Raw genomic sequence first — 6,889 nt, 5'->3', positions numbered from 1 at the left:
TTCTGCAAGTACTTCTTCTTCATTACAGAAGATGTGAATTGGAAGATCTTTTCCCAAGGGTGTCCTTACCTGAGCATACAGCATGTTCCTTACGTTTTCATACAAACTTTTGGAACATACACCCATCCTCATGAACGTAGATACGATTTGGAATGTTGTCTCTAGATGGTGCTCTTTCACATCTATGGCAGTTCCCTTAAGGTTCAACACATGTAATGGGAAACCCTGCTCTCTTCACTGATCAATGTTGCCGTCTCTCTACCCAAACTTGGTTCTCTGAACTGACTGATGGCACTTTCTTTTCGTGTTCACACAACCTTTTCTAATGGCTTTCCTCCTTTTTTTTGGAAATTTTGTTTGGAAATTTTAATATGCCTTTCTTAATATTTGATAGAGCAGACAAAACTCGGTCACAAATGTGACCTAATTGACGTCTATGGAACATTCGATAATAAGTGCAGAATACATTATTTTCCAGCGGTCATAGACTATTTACCCAAACAGATGATATGTTGGACCATGAATCATGTCTACATTTTAAAATACTGAAAATGACTAGATTCTATTCTTAGGCCTCCAAGGAATAGAGCCCTAGTCCTCATCAAAAGAAGACCAGGCAGTCCCTCTATGTTTAAAAATTCAATGTAACTTTGCTGCATATCTTAAGGGTCAGAGAGGGGATCGCAGTGGATATTTGCCACCTTTTCTACATCAGGGCTCACACACAATGGCCCTTTGTCTCTGAAGAACACTGACTATCCTAACGTAGACAGGAGTTAAGCCTCCTATCAGAGTTCTGCATGTGCCAGCCACACCTGGCAGTCTTGGCCTGGGCCCACCACCACCTCCCTCCAGCTTTCCTTCTTGGTGGCATTGAGTTAAGGGAGTCAACATAGCCATATGGAGATGGGAGCTCCCCTCTCCTAGTGATGATGGTGCTATTGTCCCCACCAGTCTATCAACATGATTTCTGAGAGAATTACGACACAATAGCAGCTTCTTGACCTTCCTTAAGGTTTAAAAATCATCTTGTGAGTCATCTTTTCAAAAAACGGTTTCACCATGTGTTCTTTTCTCTGGAAAAGAAATAGACCCAATGGTAATTATGGCTCCTGAGCACCTGCTCTTGGGAGATTGCATAGTGGCTCTGTTTAGCAGTCTCCCTCTTAAACTTCTCAACTAGGGTGTATATAGAATGAGTCCCATTTCCTAGATGGATAGACAAGGGCTCAGAGATTATATGAATTACAGAGGATTTTAGTGTCAGAAACCTAAGTGGGATCTCCAAACTGACTCCAAAACCCTTGTTCTTCCATACAGGGTACCATTTCGCTCTTACCTCTGGTCTTGTTGATCTGGAAACCTAGGAAGTATTAGGATTTTCTTGTGTGGCCAAATGGAACGAATTCGGCTGCCTTTTCACCTCTGCCCATCATGACCATGAAGATAATTATCTCAGTGGAGGACCTTTGAGTAAGAGACTTAAAGATCCCTTAGAATAGAGATACTATACTATTTTTCTGATATTAAAGTGCCTGAAAGAACTATCCTTTTTTAATTGATGGAAGCTCTTGGTGGAAAGGTCGGAAAGACTATTTGAAAACACTCAGCCTCTTCTACAGAGTGAGACAATGCCTCTAAAGATTGCTAAAATATTCCCTTACCTCTGATTATTTACTTCCCAACTATCGCAGTGTTTCTATGTTAGGATTACGATTTCCATGAGGCAAAAGTTGCGGAGAAAGAACTTAGTGTATCCAGGGGCACTTTCGTATTGTGACAGTGAGCTATTCTGTTGTATTCTGTAGTCCAAGGGAATGGTGCCAGACATCTCTAAGATGTCTAAAATTCTGACTGTAAATGATCTCTATGCTTCAGAGATTTGGGCAGGACAAGGGAGGAGTCCAGAGACTGTAAACGCCTCTGTTACCTGTGTTGACCATGGAGCAGGTAACCTTCTGTAGGGGTCCTTTTGATGTCTCTGAGCTATGGGAAAGGTGCTTTCATCTCAAGCTCCTCCATTTGGTAGTGGTGATAAGGATAAGAGTAATTTTTATCCCATACCATCTGTGGACCCTGATCTTGACCTCCTAGGGAAACCCTCCTTTATCATTTCACCCAGCTCAAAATGACCGGGCAAACTCTCAAAGTATGGGCCCTATTTCTGCCCCCAGCACATATTGTCCATCTGTTTCAAAAAGAAAAAAGAGAACAAAAAAATGCCCTTGCCAACATCAAGGTGAGAACACAAAAGAACCTCTCTGTCCCCCGTAAGATTAAAGTCATACCGACTTGTACATACTGAAAAGATAAGAAAAGTCTGTCACTTTCTGGGATCTTCTGCCTCATCGTGATGGGTAACTGTACCTAACACAAAACAGAACAAATATATAACCCTGCCCTAAATGTTCCTTCCCTGGAGCACTCCCTTCTTTGTGAAGACTGTGTCTCCCAGGCATCTGACCTGACTTGGGTTTGAATAAAACTCTCTTCATTTCTCTCTAAAATGTTTTAAAATGTTCCTTCCTTTAGTGTTGACAATAACACTATGTTTTCTTTTCAAGTGAAAAATAAATGTTCCTGGTTCACAACCGTGACAGCTGTTCCTCCTGGCCCCTACCCTGCAGAACCAAGCATGTGTATATAGATTCCAGCACAAATGGGCTCATCCTAGAAGGATGCTTTGAAGGTCTGAGAAGCACTATCCACTCCATGGGTGAGACAAGAAGGCAAAGCTATTCCCACTTGGAGCATTCCTTTTGGGGCTTAAAATTGCCTTGGACATGCATGAAAGCATTGCCATTTCCTAAAGCCCAAAGCTGGAACAGTCTGAGAGCAGCTGACCTAGCCAGAATCCAGGCACACACCTGTAGGAAGGGTTGGTGCAGAAGGGAAGGGGCAGGGCTCTGAGGGTGTTCTGCAGCTAGAGGGGTCCGCGGAAGGGGCAGTGTATGTGTGTGTGTGTGTGTGTGTGTGTGTGTGTGTGCTTGGGGCCCTGCCCGTGATCACAGTCATGCCTGCGCTGGGCATTGAGCCAAGGAGGCAGGTCTTGGACCCCTTGCACTCCCAGAGTTGTGAGTCATGGGGCCGGTTGCCCCGCATTCAAGGGGCTGGAAACCGCACACTCCCAAACCAATCACCCCATGGGGGTGGAGCTACGTCTCTGTGGGCAAACCCAGAGCAGACCTAGGATGCAGACTGGGAACCAGGGAAGGGGAGCTCTGAGAGATTCAACGTGTGGAGTTCCTGGCTGAGTGAATGCATGCTGTGTGCCTGTGTGGGGCATGGTCTGGGAGTAGGGGCACCCCGGGTGAGAGGTGGGGTTCTGGAAGGGCATGTGGAGGGAGTTCATTTGGAGACTCAGTTGAGTTTTCTTTTTCCCTTGATAGTCTCTTCTGCCTACTCTCTGTCAACTGGCCTTACATAGCAAACACATGGACTCCAGGGCACCTGCTCAGCAGAGCTTTTGTGGTATTGGTCGCAGACATTCCAGGGTTTCACTTGTTCCCCAGCAAGAGCGAGAGTAAGGACCGCACGGTCCCCAACTTCAGTGCGGTGCCCCTGTCCCCCGACACAGTGCAGGTAATGGACCTTGAGCAGTTCCCCAAGTTCAGCAGGGTGTTCCCTGTTCCTTCAGGCACATGTGTGGCACTAGGAAACCCCAGAGCCGTTACCCAACTTCAGCATTGTGCTGCCTGTTCCCTGGGAATGGTGGCAATGGGCTGGAAGATAATTACTACTAAAAGACAAGTCTGTGTTTCCCCTTCTCCCAGAAACTGCAGCAGGCATGCTGATTTTAGGCCCGAGGAGCCGCCTTCTCCCCACCTAACAACACTTCTCTTCTCTGGCTCCATGAGTCCCGAGGTTTTGAACGTCTGCATCTGAGTCAGTGAGGCAGCTTGACACAGGACACCAGCATTCAGAGAAAGCGGCAGGTCCATTTGGAGAAATGTCATATCCACGTCAGGACTGGAGGTAACACCTCTCATTAACCCACTATCTCCTGGGCTTTTCTCTTTTCTCTAGTTGAGCCATGAAGTAAAACTTAAGTAATAGTTGTCAGTGTTCTGAATTTGGTGAAGGAGGTACTTAGTTTCTGAGCTTAGAGCACTTTGCAGGGGATCCCATTTTCTCTGTTCATTGACTGCTTATGAATGTATTTTGAACAGCTGTTTCCTAGAAACACTCTTTCATTAGAAAGGGAAGGTTAGATTTACTCTTTGTGTATTTTTAAGATATACATCTAACAGTGTTTATTCAGTTGGGCCTACGATATGGGTGAGTGGCCACCATTTAGGGTTAGATGGCTTTTTGTCGTCAGATACAGATATGGATGATGTCTTGTCATTTGTCAAAGGTGATGTTTCATTACTGATTAGTCTTTTCATCCCAAGAATTACAATGAGGGTCGAGGGAAAATTCAAAATTATTCAAAGCAGCCTTTTCCTGTTTAAAAGTTAAGCTTGACTATCTATCTTTACTAGATGTATCAACTCAATATTTTGAGGTGCCATATTCTCTCTGTCATTTCTTTGGTGGTGCAGTCAGAAGGAGAGTCTTTGGGAATTCCTTTGGATAGAGTCATGCTGGTGGCTTCAAGGGGCCTGGTGACGGGAGCCCTGGGCTGAGTTCTGGAACTACTTGGTTGACGCTGGGTGAGTCAGGTTATCCCACAGAGTTTCTGTTTCCTCCTTATGAGATTGCTGGAAGGTGAAATAAGTCAAGCAGAGAAAGGCAATTTTGATACGGATTCACTCATTTATGGAACAGGAGAAATAGCAGGGAGCTCAGTAGGAGAAGGAAGGGAAGAATGAAGGGTGGGGTAAACAGAAGGGGGAATGAACCACGACAGACTATGGACTCTGGGAAACAAACTGAGGGCTTCAGAGGGATTTGGTGGGGGGTTGGGATAGGCCGGCGATGGGTATTAAGGAGGGCACGTATTGCATGGAGCCCTGGGTGTTGTACGCAAACAATGAATCATGGAACACTACATCAAAAACTAAGGATGTAGTGTATGGTGACTAACATAACATAATAAAAAAAAATTTAAAAAAGAAAATAAAGAAATTGATGGAAGGTCATATCTGTGGAAAGTCTTTACACAGAAACTGTTCTGCCTATTGAAGAGCAACTAAAAACGAGGTGATTTGGGCTCTATTATTCTGTAAATAATAATTTTAAAACTCCCCGTCCTAGGGATATGGTATTTTATTGCATAAGGAGGCCTGAGAAGGCTGCAATGAAAGATTGCGATCTCAGAACACGTTCATGTTCCATGCATACATCACTTAACAGTTTGCACAGGTAGGAAGGTAAGTGGAGATAAATATGAAAGAAAGGGAAAGAAGGTGTGAACCATTCATTAGGTAGCCTTCTCCCTTTCTCAGGAAAGCCTTGGGCCAGTGTAATTTTGGGAAAGGAGGGGGAATCCTGGAGCTTTGCAGCAGATGGGGGTTCCAGGTCTGGGTAGAGGTGACGGGTCCCAGAGGAGAGCTGAGTGCATTCTGCAGCAGGGTATGGGCAGGGCGCGCTCGTGGGGTGGCTGTGGTCTCCCATGTGAACGTTGTGACAGGTGAGGGCTGTGAGCTGGTTCCTGGCTGAGGACAGTTGAGGCACAGGTGGAGAGCTGGCCGAGTCCCTTCTTCAGGGCCACCAGCCTCAGCCAGCACACACAGAATCATCGTTTGTCCCTGTCACTCCCATTCAGGCAGTCAGAGTTGCCAGGCCGAGATGTTTGCTGGAGCTTCTTTCCTTGCATGTGTGTGAAGTTTCAAACCTGAAGTGATGGACATGATGGGTCCTCAGAAAATCCGTAACTCTTTTATTTCCTGCTCTTATATCGACCAGTGAAGTGAATCGGACCGGCTAGTAGAAGGGGCTATCTGTGCGTTTTTATTTCCCAGTTTAATTAAAGAATGGGAAAACAGTCTTGTGAAGTATTAAAAGAATCCTTTGTTGGTGTTCATGTCCCCCCCCCCCCCCGGGGTGGGGGTGCTTACCTGGAGACCCATCCAGGGCTCTGGAAGCTTGACCCGGTGAGTCACTTGCGACTTGAGCTGGGGAATTAATGAAGAAAACAGAATGAATGCTGGAGTTTGCCTGTATCGTTTGGACTCAGACAAGTCCATGTAGCATCGGAACTCTTCACCCATGAGGCGTGTCGGGATCCCTGAGGTTGTGGGCTTTGCTTTATGGGCTGAGGTTTTGTCTTCATCCTTATCTGGACAAGAGTCATGCCATCTGGCAATGGAGATCCAAATCCTTAGGTGACCATATCATCATCATGATTATTAATTATTAATTATTATTATTTTAAGAAGCAAGAGAGACATTGACTTTGAAATAAAATTATCAAAAGAAAGAACACAAGGTCAAATATATACGTGATGATTGAACTTGTGGTATCTCTCATTGGTGTGGGTCTTGTAGGGCTGCCCGAATGAGAAAGACCAAGGAATTCTATGTGGATAAAAGTGTGCTGTACACAGGGATTGTTTTATTCCATCATTTGACCTCTCTCTCTGAAGGGAAAATAGAGTGGTGACTGGAGCTTGGTTCTGATTGGAAGGCCTGGGAGGTCAGTGAATCGAAAGAGCAGTGTTCATGCTTACATGGTTCTCAGTGCCCAGTGAGCGAAGTTTGGACACTTGGACTCGGAAGCATTGGTGTTCAGGGAGGATGTTGTCCGAGTTTGCAGCACATCAAATCACTTGGCTGGTCTGCCTATTGGGCCAGTTTCTGCCTTTCTAAGGGCAGCTTGAAAGTGGCTTGTAAACCTAGGACATTTGTGGAGTGTTCTGCATGGGACCACTGTGTGGGCCAGTGTAGACACAACACAGGGAATTCCAGAGCTAATGATGAGCATGTTTGTGAGGCTGGAGTTTGC

The 6,889-nt window shown here is 45.4% G+C and overlaps 1 long non-coding RNA gene across 1 annotated transcript; it reads left to right on the top strand.

Moving 5' to 3' along the window:
• The first annotated feature begins 2,166 nt into the window (after positions 1-2,166).
• LOC130542708 (uncharacterized) lies at positions 2,167-5,139 on the top strand. Its single transcript, XR_008957423.1, has 3 exons — positions 2,167-2,716; positions 3,390-3,975; positions 4,545-5,139. It is a non-coding gene; the product is annotated as an uncharacterized LOC130542708 (long non-coding RNA).
• Positions 5,140-6,889: the final 1,750 nt, after the last annotated feature.

This window comes from Ursus arctos, unplaced genomic scaffold (assembly GCF_023065955.2).
Source record: "Ursus arctos isolate Adak ecotype North America unplaced genomic scaffold, UrsArc2.0 scaffold_44, whole genome shotgun sequence".
NCBI lineage: Eukaryota > Metazoa > Chordata > Mammalia > Carnivora > Ursidae > Ursus > Ursus arctos.
Note: the sequence above shows the minus strand (reverse complement) of the source record. Positions and strands in the feature narration are given on the sequence as shown.